The sequence below is a fragment of the Oncorhynchus masou genome, chromosome 30, assembly GCF_036934945.1.
Source record: "Oncorhynchus masou masou isolate Uvic2021 chromosome 30, UVic_Omas_1.1, whole genome shotgun sequence".
Lineage (NCBI taxonomy): Eukaryota > Metazoa > Chordata > Actinopteri > Salmoniformes > Salmonidae > Oncorhynchus > Oncorhynchus masou.
The window spans coordinates 68,237,435-68,252,434 of NC_088241.1; positions in this window are offsets into that span (position 1 = coordinate 68,237,435).

The following is a 15,000-nucleotide window of genomic DNA, read 5'->3' on the forward strand; positions in this document are numbered from 1 at the left end:
TTTCTAAGTTATTGCATCAGTGTGTTTGATCTCACAGATGTAGAAAGGCAGTTGAAACTTCCTGCTGCAGTGGGGGATCTCTGTTCTCAGTGGGGTGTAGAGAGGATCTCTGTTCTCAGTGGGGTGTAGAGGGGATCTCTGTTCTCAGTGGGGTGTAGAGAGGATCTCTGTTCTCAGTGGGGTGTAGAGGGGATCTCTGTTCTCAGTGGAGTGCGGAGGGGATCTCTGTTCTCAGTGGGGTGTAGAGGGGATCTCTGTTCTCAGTGGGGTGTAGAGAGGATCTCTGTTCTCAGTGGGGTGTAGAGAGGATCTCTGTTCTCAGAGGAGTGTAGAGAGGATCTCTGTTCTCAGTGGGGTGTAGAGAGGATCTCTGTTCTCAGTGGAGTGTAGAGAGGATCTCTGTTCTCAGTGGGGTGTAGAGAGGATCTCTGTTCTCAGTGGAGTGTAGAGAGGATCTCTGTTCTCAGTGGAGTGTAGAGAGGATCTCTGTTCTCAGTGGAGTGTGGAGGGGATCTCTGTTCTCAGTGGAGTGTAGAGAGGATCTCTGTTCTCAGTGGAGTGTAGAGAGGATCTCTGTTCTCAGTGGAGTGTAGAGAGGATCTCTGTTCTCAGTGGAGTGTAGAGAGGATCTCTGTTCTCAGAGGAGTGTAGAGAGGATCTCTGTTCTCAGTGGAGTGTAGAGAGGATCTCTGTTCTCAGTGGAGTGTGGAGGGGATCTCTGTTCTCAGTGGAGTGTAGAGAGGATCTCTGTTCTCAGTGGGGTGTAGAGAGGATCTCTGTTCTCAGTGGAGTGTGGAGGGGATCTCTGTTCTCAGTGGAGTGTAGAGAGGATCTCTGTTCTCAGTGGAGTGTAGAGAGGATCTCTGTTCTTAGTGGAGTGTAGAGGGGATCTCTGTTCTCAGTGGGGTGTAGAGAGGATCTCTGTTCTCAGTGGAGTGTAGAGAGGATCTCTGTTCTCAGTGGAGTGTAGAGAGGATCTCTGTTCTCAGTGGAGTGTAGAGAGGATCTCTGTTCTCAGTGGAGTGTAGAGAGGATCTCTGTTCTTTCCTAAATGAGACACAGTCCTCTGGATTCCTTTGTGTTGTCAATATTATCCTATTCTGCTGTGTGTTATGTGTTTGAAATGGATATCCACAAATACTGTAGCACGGACATCTGATTTCACAAGGGTTTATTTCACAAGCTTATCATTTCCATGCTTTTATTTTATATGCATGACATGATGTAAATATAATGTTATTTCCTGTTACCTCCATTGAGTGGACGTTTAGACCACGGTAGCCTCATTAGCTAGTCTGTATACGGTGTATCACACATTGTATCTCCACTCATCTCTCCTTGCCTTTCTGGTTGATAGATGAGAAGGTTAGCTCAACACTGCCCCCCTGTGGTAGAGACATCCGCTTACACCGGGTAGCTTCACTCCACTGAATATGAACAGAGAGAAAAAAAACATTTTGAATTGTTTGGTGACTTTGTCCCTTCTTTTCAATCCACTGTCTGTCTGTATGATAATGTGGACTGAAGCCAACACTGGCACTTCAGAAGTGCCTCTCTTTTTATAAACAATACAACAAAAACATACACGCAACAAACGACTGAATCAAAACCTGCCTATCTGGTTTCAAAACTTGCCTATCTAGTTTCAAAACCTGCCTATCTAGTTTCAAAACCTGCCTATCTAGTTTCAAAACCTGCCTATCTAGTTTCAAAACCTGCCTATCTAGTTTCAAAACCTGCCTATCTAGTTTCAAAACCTGCCTATCTGGTTTTAAAACGTGCCTATCTGGTTTCAAAACCTGCCTCCATCCCAGACATCATGCTCCATCACTCAGACACCATGCTCCATCACTCAGACATCATGCTCCATCACTCAGACATCATGCTCCATCCCAGACATCATGCTCCATCACTCAGACACCATGCTCCATCACTCAGACATCATGCTCCATCACTCAGACACCATGCTCCATCACTCAGACACCATGCTCCATCACTCAGACATCATGCTCCATCACTCAGACATCATGCTCCATCACTCAGACATCATGCTCCATCACTCAGACACCATGCTCCATCACTCAGACATCATGCTCCATCACTCAGACACCATGCTCCATCACTCAGACACCATGCTCCATCACTCAGACATCATGCTCCATCCCAGACATCATGCTCCATCACTCAGACACCATGCTCCATCACTCAGACACCATGCTCCATCACTCAGACATCATGCTCCATCACTCAAACATCATGCTCCATCACTCAGACATCATGCTCCATCACTCAGACATCATGCTCCATCACTCAGACATCATGCTCCATCACTCAGACACCATGCTCCATCACTCAGACACCATGCTCCATCACTCAGACATCATGCTCCATCACTCAGACATCATGCTCCATCACTCAGACATCATGCTCCATCCCAGACATCATGCTCCATCACTCAGACACCATGCTCCATCACTCAGACATCATGCTCCATCCCAGACATCATGCTCCATCACTCAGACACCATGCTCCATCACTCAGACATTGCGCTCCATCACTCAGACATCATGCTCCATCACTCAGACATCATGCTCCATCACTCAGACATCATGCTCCATCCCAGACATCATGCTCCATCACTCAGACACCATGCTCCATCACTCAGACATCATGCTCCATCACTCAGACATCATGCTCCATCACTCAGACACCATGCTCCATCACTCAGACATCATGCTCCATCACTCAGACACCATGCTCCATCACTCAGACACCATGCTCCATCACTCAGACATCATGCTCCATCACTCAGACACCATGCTCCATCACTCAGACATCATGCTCCATCACTCAGACATCATGCTCCATCACTCAGACACCATGCTCCATCACTCAGACATCATGCTCCATCACTCAGACACCATGCTCCATCACTCAGACATCATGCTCCATCACTCAGACATCATGCTCCATCACTCAGACATCATGCTCCATCACTCAGACATCATGCTCCATCACTCAGACATCATTTCGACTCAAAGCATGTGTGTTTAGTGAGTCCTCCAGATCAGAGGCAATAGGGATGACCAGGGATGTTCTCTGTTTAGTGAGTCCTCCAGATCAGAGGCAGTAGGGATGACCAGGTATGTTCTCTGTTAAGTGAGTACTCCAGATCAGAGGCAGTAGGGATGACCAGGTATGTTCTCTGTTTAGTGAGTACTCCAGATCAGAGGCAGTAGAGATGACCAGGTATGTTCTCTGTTTAGTGAGTCCTCCAGATCAGAGGCAGTAGGGGTGACCAGGTATGTTCTCTGTTTAGTGAGTACTCCAGATCAGAGGCAGTAGGGATGACAAGGGATGTTCTCTGTTTAGTGAGTCCTCCAGATCAGAGGCAGTAGGGATGACCAGGTATGTTCTCTGTTTAGTGAGTCCTCCAGATCAGATGCAGTAGGGATGACCAGGGATGTTCTCTGTTTAGTGAGTCCTCCAGATCAGAGGCAGTAGGGATGACCAGGTATGTTCTCTGTTTAGTGAGTCCTCCAGATCAGAGGCAATAGGGATGACCAGGGATGTTCTCTGTTTAGTGAGTCCTCCAGATCAGAGGCAGTAGGGATGACCAGGTATGTTCTCTGTTAAGTGAGTACTCCAGATCAGAGGCAGTAGGGATGACCAGGTATGTTCTCTGTTTAGTGAGTCCTCCAGATCAGAGGCAGTAGGGATGACCAGGTATGTTCTCTGTTTAGTAAGTCCTCCAGATCAGATGCAGTAGGGATGACCAGGGATGTTCTCTGTTTAGTGAGTCCTCCAGATCAGAGGCAGTAGGGATGACCAGGGATGTTGTCTGTTTAGTGAGTCCTCCAGATCAGAGGCAGTAGGGATGACCAGGGAAGTTCTCTGTTTAATGAGTCCTCCAGATCAGAGGCAGCAGAGATGACCAGGGAAGTTCTCTGTTTAGTCAGTCAGAGGCAGTAGGGATGTTCTCTGTTTAGCTGTCAGAGGCAGTAGGGATGTTCACTGTTCAGTGAATCAGAGGCAGTAGGGATTACCAGGGATGTTCCCTGTGTAGTGGTCAGAGGCCGTAGGGATAACAAGGGAGGTCTCTGTTTAGTGAGTCCTCCAGATCAGAGGCAGTAGGGATGACCAGGGATGTTCTCTGTTTAGTGAGTCCTCCAGATCAGAGGCAGTAGGGATGACCAGGGATGTTCTCTGTTTAGTGAGTCATAGGTTGTAGGGATGACCAGGGATTTGTCTGTTTAGTGGTCAGAGGCAGTAGGGATGACCAGAGCTGTTCTCTGTTTAGTGAGTCAGAGGCAGTAGGGATGACCAGGGATTTGTCTGTTTAGTGGTCAGAGGCAGTAGGGATGACCAGGGCTGTTCAGAGCAGTAGGGATATTTTCATTTTAGTGAGTCCTCCAGATCAGAGGCAGTAGAGATGACCAGGGATGTTCTCTATTTAGTGAGTCCTCCAGATCAGAGGCAGTAGAGATGACCAGGGATGTTCTCTATTTAGTGAGTCCTCCAGATCAGAGGCAGTAGGGATGACCAGGGATGTTGTCTGTTTAGTGAGTCCACCAGATCAGAGGCAGTAGGGATGACCAGGGATGTTCTCTGTTTAGTGAGTCCTCCAGATCAGAGGCAGTAGAGATGACCAGGGATGTTCTCTATTTAGTGAGTCCTCCAGATCAGAGGCAGTAGAGATGACCAGGGATGTTCTCTATTTAGTGAGTCCTCCAGATCAGAGGCAGTAGAGATGACCAGGGATGTTCTCTATTTAGTGAGTCCTCCAGATCAGAGGCAGTAGGGATGACCAGGGATGTTGTCTGTTTAGTGAGTCCACCAGATCAGAGGCAGTAGGGATGACCAGGGATGTTCTCTGTTTAGTGAGTCCACCAGATCAGAGGCAGTAGGGATGACCAGGGATGTTGTCTGTTTAGTGAGTCCTCCAGATCAGAGGCAGCAGAGATGACCAGGGATGTTCTCTGTTTAGTGAGTCCTCCAGATCAGAGGCTTGTAGGGATGACCAGGGATGTTCTCTATTTAGTGAGTCCTCCAGATCAGAGGCAGCAGAGATGACCAGGGATGTTCTCTGTTTAGTGAGTCCTCCAGATCAGAGGTAGTAGGGATGACCAGGGATGTTCTCTGTTTAGTGAGTCCACCAGATCAGAGGCAGTAGGGATGTTTTCTGTTTAGTCAGATCAGAAGCAGTAGGGATGTTTTCTGTTTAGTCAGATCAGAGGCAGTAGGGATGTTTACTGTTTCGTCAGTCAGAGGCGGTAGGGATGTTTTCTGTTTCGTCAGTCAGAGGCAGTAGGGATGTTTTCTGTTTAGTCAGATAAGAGGAAGTAGGGATGACCAGGCATGTTCTCTGTTAAGTGAGTCATAGGCAGTTGGGATTACCAAGGATGTTCTCTGTTTAGTGAGTCTGTCAGATCAGAGGAATTAGGGATGACCAGGGATGTTATCTGTTTGGTGAGTCAGTGTGATTAGGGATGACCAGGGATGTTCGCTGTTTAGTGAGTCAACCTGTGTAATGAACCATGATCATTAGCATAACTGTTGGTTACCTCTGTAATGAACCATAATCATTAGCATAACTGTTGGTTACCTGTTTAATGAAACATGATCATTAGCATACCTGTTGGTTACCTGTGTAATGAACCATAATCATTAGCATAACTGTTGGTTACCTGTTTAATGAAACATGATCTTTAGCATAACTGTTGGTTACCTGTGTAATGAACCATAATCATTAGCATACCTGTTGGTTACCTGTTTAATGAAACATGATCAATAGCATACCTGTTGGTTACCTGTGTAATGAACCATGATCATTAGCATACCTGTTGGTTACCTGTGTAATGAACCATGATCATTAGCATACCTGTTGGTTACCTATAATGAACCATGATCATTAGCATAACTGTTGGTTACCTATAAAGAACAATGATCATTAGCATACCTGTTGGTTACCTATAATGTACCACGATCATTAGCATAACTGTTGGTTACCTGTGTAATGACCCATGATCAATTGCATACCTGTTGGTTACCTGTGTAATGAACCATGATCATTAGCATACCTGTTGGTTACCTATAATGAACCATGATCATTAGCATAACTGTTGGTTACCTATAAAGAACAATGATCATTAGCATACCTGTTGGTTACCTATAATGTACCACGATCATTAGCATAACTGTTGGTTACCTGTTTAATGAAACATGATCAATAGCATACCTGTTGGTTACCTGTGTAATGAACCATGATCATTAGCATACCTGTTGGTTACCTGTGTAATGAACCATAATCATTAGCATACCTGTTGGTTACCTGTTTAATGAAACATGATCAATAGCATACCTGTTGGTTACCTGTGTAATGAACCATGATCATTAGCATACCTGTTGGTTACCTGTGTAATGACCCATGATCATTAGCATACCTGTTGGTTACCTATAATGAACCATGATCATTAGCATAACTGTTGGTTACCTATAAAGAACAATGATCATTAGCATACCTGTTGGTTACCTATAATGTACCACGATCATTAGCATAACTGTTGGTTACCTGTGTAATGACCCATGATCAATTGCATACCTGTTGGTTACCTGTTTAATGAACCATGATCATTAGCATACCTGTTGGTTACTTATAATGTACCATGATCATTAGAATAAATGTTGGTTACCTGTTTAATGAACCATGATCATTAGCATAACTGTTGGTTACCTATTTAATGAACCATGATCATTAGCATACCTGTTGGTTACCTATAATGAACCATGATCATTAGCATAACTGTTGGTTACCTGTGTAATGAAACATGATCATTAGCATACCTGTTGGTTACCTGTTTAATGAACCATGATCATTAGCATAACTGTTGGTTAACTATAATGAACCATGATCATTAGCATAACTGTTGGTTACCTATAATGAACCATGATCATTAGCATAACTGTTGGTTACCTATAATGAACCATGATCATTAGCATAACTGTTGGTTACCTATAATGAACCATGATCATTAGCATAACTGTTGGTTACCTATAATGAACCATGATCATTAGCATAACTGTTGGTTACCTATAATGAACCATGATCATTAGCATACCTGTTGGTTAGCTATAATGAACCATGATCATTAGCATACCTGTTGGTTACTTATAATGTACCATGATCATTAGCATAACTGTTGGTTACCTGTGTAATGAACCATGATCATCAGCATAACTGTTGGTTACCTATAATGTACCATGATCATTAGCATAACTGTTGGTTATCTGTTTAGTGAAACATGATCATTAGCATAACTGTTGGTTACCTGTGTAATGAACCATGATCATTAGCATAACTGTTGGTTACCTATAATGTACCATAATCATTAGCATAACTGTTGGTTACCTGTGTAATGAACCTTGATCATTAGCATACCTGTTGGTTACCTATAATGAACCATAATCATTAGCATAACTGTTGGTTACCTGTGTAATGAAACATGATCATTAGCATAACCGGTTGGTTACCTGTGTAATGAACCATGATCATTAGCATACCTGTTGGTTACCTATAATGAACCATGATCATTAGCATAACTGTTGGTTACCTATAAAGAACAATGATCATTAGCATACCTGTTGGTTACCTATAATGTACCACGATCATTAGCATAACTGTTGGTTACCTGTGTAATGACCCATGATCAATTGCATACCTGTTGGTTACCTGTGTAATGAACCATGATCATTAGCATACCTGTTGGTTACCTATAATGAACCATGATCATTAGCATAACTGTTGGTTACCTATAAAGAACAATGATCATTAGCATACCTGTTGGTTACCTATAATGTACCACGATCATTAGCATAACTGTTGGTTACCTGTTTAATGAAACATGATCAATAGCATACCTGTTGGTTACCTGTGTAATGAACCATGATCATTAGCATACCTGTTGGTTACCTGTGTAATGAACCATAATCATTAGCATACCTGTTGGTTACCTGTTTAATGAAACATGATCAATAGCATACCTGTTGGTTACCTGTGTAATGAACCATGATCATTAGCATACCTGTTGGTTACCTGTGTAATGAACCATGATCATTAGCATACCTGTTGGTTACCTATAATGAACCATGATCATTAGCATAACTGTTGGTTACCTATAAAGAACAATGATCATTAGCATACCTGTTGGTTACCTATAATGTACCACGATCATTAGCATAACTGTTGGTTACCTGTGTAATGACCCATGATCAATTGCATACCTGTTGGTTACCTGTTTAATGAACCATGATCATTAGCATACCTGTTGGTTACTTATAATGTACCATGATCATTAGAATAAATGTTGGTTACCTGTTTAATGAACCATGATCATTAGCATAACTGTTGGTTACCTATTTAATGAACCATGATCATTAGCATACCTGTTGGTTACCTGTGTAATGACCCATGATCAATTGCATACCTGTTGGTTACCTGTGTAATGAACCATGATCATTAGCATACCTGTTGGTTACCTATAATGAACCATGATCATTAGCATAACTGTTGGTTACCTATAAAGAACAATGATCATTAGCATACCTGTTGGTTACCTATAATGTACCACGATCATTAGCATAACTGTTGGTTACCTGTTTAATGAAACATGATCAATAGCATACCTGTTGGTTACCTGTGTAATGAACCATGATCATTAGCATACCTGTTGGTTACCTGTGTAATGAACCATAATCATTAGCATACCTGTTGGTTACCTGTTTAATGAAACATGATCAATAGCATACCTGTTGGTTACCTGTGTAATGAACCATGATCATTAGCATACCTGTTGGTTACCTGTGTAATGACCCATGATCATTAGCATACCTGTTGGTTACCTATAATGAACCATGATCATTAGCATAACTGTTGGTTACCTATAAAGAACAATGATCATTAGCATACCTGTTGGTTACCTATAATGTACCACGATCATTAGCATAACTGTTGGTTACCTGTGTAATGACCCATGATCAATTGCATACCTGTTGGTTACCTGTTTAATGAACCATGATCATTAGCATACCTGTTGGTTACTTATAATGTACCATGATCATTAGAATAAATGTTGGTTACCTGTTTAATGAACCATGATCATTAGCATAACTGTTGGTTACCTATTTAATGAACCATGATCATTAGCATACCTGTTGGTTACCTATAATGAACCATGATCATTAGCATAACTGTTGGTTACCTGTGTAATGAAACATGATCATTAGCATACCTGTTGGTTACCTGTTTAATGAACCATGATCATTAGCATAACTGTTGGTTAACTATAATGAACCATGATCATTAGCATAACTGTTGGTTACCTATAATGAACCATGATCATTAGCATAACTGTTGGTTACCTATAATGAACCATGATCATTAGCATAACTGTTGGTTACCTATAATGAACCATGATCATTAGCATAACTGTTGGTTACCTATAATGAACCATGATCATTAGCATAACTGTTGGTTACCTATAATGAACCATGATCATTAGCATACCTGTTGGTTAGCTATAATGAACCATGATCATTAGCATACCTGTTGGTTACTTATAATGTACCATGATCATTAGCATAACTGTTGGTTACCTGTGTAATGAACCATGATCATCAGCATAACTGTTGGTTACCTATAATGTACCATGATCATTAGCATAACTGTTGGTTATCTGTTTAGTGAAACATGATCATTAGCATAACTGTTGGTTACCTGTGTAATGAACCATGATCATTAGCATAACTGTTGGTTACCTATAATGTACCATAATCATTAGCATAACTGTTGGTTACCTGTGTAATGAACCTTGATCATTAGCATACCTGTTGGTTACCTATAATGAACCATAATCATTAGCATAACTGTTGGTTACCTGTGTAATGAAACATGATCATTAGCATAACCGGTTGGTTACCTGTGTAATGAACCATGATCATTAGCATACCTGTTGGTTACCTATAATGAACCATGATCATTAGCATAACTGTTGGTTACCTATAAAGAACAATGATCATTAGCATACCTGTTGGTTACCTATAATGTACCACGATCATTAGCATAACTGTTGGTTACCTGTGTAATGACCCATGATCAATTGCATACCTGTTGGTTACCTGTGTAATGAACCATGATCATTAGCATACCTGTTGGTTACCTATAATGAACCATGATCATTAGCATAACTGTTGGTTACCTATAAAGAACAATGATCATTAGCATACCTGTTGGTTACCTATAATGTACCACGATCATTAGCATAACTGTTGGTTACCTGTTTAATGAAACATGATCAATAGCATACCTGTTGGTTACCTGTGTAATGAACCATGATCATTAGCATACCTGTTGGTTACCTGTGTAATGAACCATAATCATTAGCATACCTGTTGGTTACCTGTTTAATGAAACATGATCAATAGCATACCTGTTGGTTACCTGTGTAATGAACCATGATCATTAGCATACCTGTTGGTTACCTGTGTAATGAACCATGATCATTAGCATACCTGTTGGTTACCTATAATGAACCATGATCATTAGCATAACTGTTGGTTACCTATAAAGAACAATGATCATTAGCATACCTGTTGGTTACCTATAATGTACCACGATCATTAGCATAACTGTTGGTTACCTGTGTAATGACCCATGATCAATTGCATACCTGTTGGTTACCTGTTTAATGAACCATGATCATTAGCATACCTGTTGGTTACTTATAATGTACCATGATCATTAGAATAAATGTTGGTTACCTGTTTAATGAACCATGATCATTAGCATAACTGTTGGTTACCTATTTAATGAACCATGATCATTAGCATACCTGTTGGTTACCTATAATGAACCATGATCATTAGCATAACTGTTGGTTACCTGTGTAATGAAACATGATCATTAGCATACCTGTTGGTTACCTGTTTAATGAACCATGATCATTAGCATAACTGTTGGTTACCTATAATGAACCATGATCATTAGCATAACTGTTGGTTACCTATAATGAACCATGATCATTAGCATAACTGTTGGTTACCTATAATGAACCATGATCATTAGCATAACTGTTGGTTACCTATAATGAACCATGATCATTAGCATAACTGTTGGTTACCTATAATGAACCATGATCATTAGCATAACTGTTGGTTACCTATAATGAACCATGATCATTAGCATACCTGTTGGTTAGCTATAATGAACCATGATCATTAGCATACCTGTTGGTTACTTATAATGTACCATGATCATTAGCATAACTGTTGGTTACCTGTGTAATGAACCATGATCATCAGCATAACTGTTGGTTACCTATAATGTACCATGATCATTAGCATAACTGTTGGTTATCTGTTTAGTGAAACATGATCATTAGCATAACTGTTGGTTACCTGTGTAATGAACCATGATCATTAGCATAACTGTTGGTTACCTATAATGTACCATAATCATTAGCATAACTGTTGGTTACCTGTGTAATGAACCTTGATCATTAGCATACCTGTTGGTTACCTATAATGAACCATAATCATTAGCATAACTGTTGGTTACCTGTGTAATGAAACATGATCATTAGCATAACTGTTGGTTACCTGTGTAATGAACCATGATCATTAGCATACCTGTTGGTTACCTGTTTAATGAACCATGATCATTAGCATAACTGTTGGTTACCTATAATGTACCATGATCATTAGCATAACTGTTGGTTACATATAATGTACCATGATCATTAGCATACCTGTTGGTTACCTGTGTAATGAAACATGATCATTAGCATAACGGTTGGTTACCTATAATGTACCATGATCATTAGCATACCTGTTGGTCACCTGTTTATTGAACCATGATCATTAGCATACCTGTTGGTTACCTGTGTAATGAACCATGATCATTAGCATACCTGTTGGTTACCTGTGTAATGAACCATGATCATTAGCATAACTGTTGGTTAACCGGTTTAATAAACCATGATCATTAGCATACCTGTTGGTTACCTGTGTAATGAACCATGATCATTAGCGTAACTGTTGGTTACCTGTGTAATGAACCATGATCATTAGCATACCTGTTGGTTACCTGTTTAATGAACCATGATCATTAGCATAACTGTTGGTTACCTATAATGTACCATGATCATTAGCATAACCGTTGGTTACCTATAATGTACCATGATCATTAGCATAACTGCTGGTTACCTGTGTAATGAAACATGATCATTAGCATAACGGTTGGTTACCTATAATGTACCATGATCATTAGCATACCTGTTGGTTACCTGTTTAATGAACCATGATCATTAGCATACCTGTTGGTTACCTGTGTAATTAACCATGATCATTAGCATAACTGTTGGTTAACTGTGTAATGAACCATGATCATTAGCATACCTGTTGGTTACCTGTTTAATGAACCATGATCATTAGCATAACTGTTGGTTACCTATAATGTACCATGATCATTAGCATACCTGTTGGTTACCTATAATGTACCATGATCATTAGCATAACAGTTGTTTACCTATAATGTACCATGATCATTAGCATAACTGTTGGTTACCTGTGTAATGAAACATGATCATTAGAAAAACGGTTGGTTACCTATAATGTACCATGATCATTAGCATACCTTTTGGTTACCTGTTTAATGAACCATGATCATTAGCATAACTGTTGGTTACCTGTGTAATGAACCATGATCATTAGCATACCTGTTGGTTACCTGTGTAATGAACCATGATCATTAGCATACCTGTTGGTTACCTGTGTAATGAAACATGATCATTAGCATAACGGTTGGTTACCTATAATGTACCATGATCATTAGCATACCTGTTGGTTACCTGTTTATTGAACCATGATCATTAGCATACCTGTTGGTTACCTGTGTAATGAACCATGATCATTAGCATACCTGTTGGTTACCTGTGTAATGAACCATGATCATGAGCATAACTGTTGGTTAACCGGTTTAATGAACCATGATCATTAGCATACCTGTTGGTTACCTGTGTAATGAACCATGATCATTAGCATAACTGTTGGTTACCTGTGTAATGAACCATGATCATTAGCATACCTGTTGGTTACCTGTTTAATGAACCATGATCATTAGCATAACTGTTGGTTACCTATAATGTACCATGATCATTAGCATAACAGTTGGTTACCTATAATGTACCATGATCATTAGCATAACTGCTGGTTACCTGTGTAATGAAACATGATCATTAGCATAACGGTTGGTTACCTATAATGTACCATGATCATTAGCATACCTGTTGGTTACCTGTTTAATGAACCATGATCATTAGCATACCTGTTGGTTACCTGTGTAATTAACCATGATCATTAGCATAACTGTTGGTTAACTGTGTAATGAACCATGATCATTAGCATAACTGTTGGTTACCTGTTTAATGAACCATGATCATTAGCATAACTGTTGGTTACCTATAATGTACCATGATCATTAGCATACCTGTTGGTTACCTATAATGTACCATGATCATTAGCATAACAGTTGTTTACCTATAATGTACCATGATCATTAGCATAACTGTTGGTTACCTGTGTAATGAAACATGATCATTAGAAAAACGGTTGGTTACCTATAATGTACCATGATCATTAGCATACCTTTTGGTTACCTGTTTAATGAACCATGATCATTAGCATAACTGTTGGTTACCTGTGTAATGAACCATGATCATTAGCATACCTGTTGGTTACCTGTGTAATGAACCATGATCATTAGCATACCTGTTGGTTACCTGTGTAATGAACCATGATCATTAGCATAACTGTTGGTTACCTGTGTAATTAACCATGATCATTAGCATACCTGTTGGTTACCTGTTTAATGAACCATGATCATTAGCATAACTGTTGGTTACCTATAATGTACCATGATCATTAGCATAACAGTTGGTTACCTATAATGTACCATGATCATTAGCATAACTGTTGGTTACCTGTGTAATTACACATGATCATTAGCATAACGGTTGGTTACCTATAATGTACCATGATCATTAGCATACCTGTTGGTTACCTGTTTAATGAACCATGATCATTAGCATACCTGTTGGTTACCTGTGTAATGAACCATGATCATTAGCATACCTGTTGGTTACCTGTGTAATGAACCATGATCATTAGCATAACTGTTGGTTACCTGTGTAATGAACCATGATCATTAGCATACCTGTTGGTTACCTGTGTAATGAACCATGATCATTAGCATAACTGTTGGTTACCTGTGTAATGAACCATGATCAATAGCATAACTGTTGGTTACCTGTGTAATGAACCATGATCATTAGCATACCTGTTGGTTACCTGTTTAATGAACCATGATCATTAGCATAACTCTTGGTTACCTATAATGTACCATGATCATTAGCATAACTGTTGGTTACCTGTTTAATGAAACATGATCATTAGCATAACTGTTGGTTATTTATAATGTACCATGATCATTAGCATAACTGTTGGTTACCTGTTTAATGAAACATGATCATTAGCATAACTGTTGGTTATTTATAATGTACCATGATCATTAGCTTAACTGTTGGTTACCTGTGTAATGAACCATGATCATCAGCATAACTGTTGGTTACCTATAATGTACAATGATCATTAGCATAACTGTTGGTTACCTGTTTAATGAACCATGATCATTAGCATACCTGTTGGTTACTCGTCTATCGAACCATGATTGTTGTTCCGATTTTGACTTTTTAGCAATTAACTTTTATGTTTAATCTTTTATTTGATAATTTTCGCTTTTCAATAACCTATTTTCATTTTCACTTTACAATTGAATATTGAAGCATTTTCGACCTGTAAAAAAACACGAAGAACAGGAGTTATTACACAAACATATTTTAATAACATTATATTTTAATAATTGCCTGTTGATTAGGCTTCTACATGCAT